Raw genomic sequence first — 311 nt, forward strand, 5'->3', positions numbered from 1 at the left:
CTCCTCTTGGTCGGGCGACCCTGGTGTAAGATGCGAGCAGCCGTCCGCTTTCCGCACCCTGCCCTCCGCTCAGCCCAGGACGGAGGCAGGAGGGAGCGCGCAGCGCAAGGCTGAGTCCAGCGAGTCTGGTGACAGCGTGACCATCCCGCCCGCGACGTGGACCCCGTCACCCTCCAGGTCGTTCACCAGCCGGTCTACGGAATTTGCACTCTGCACCCCAACTCCTAGCCTGGTCCCCCAGCAGCCCAGCCCCTGTGCCTTCGCAGGTGGCGCAAACGCCCCTGCCCCCCGGCGCCCCCTGCCGGGGAGAG

The sequence above is a fragment of the Myotis brandtii genome, unplaced genomic scaffold (assembly GCF_000412655.1).
Source record: "Myotis brandtii unplaced genomic scaffold, ASM41265v1 scaffold69, whole genome shotgun sequence".
NCBI classification, from domain to species: domain Eukaryota; kingdom Metazoa; phylum Chordata; class Mammalia; order Chiroptera; family Vespertilionidae; genus Myotis; species Myotis brandtii.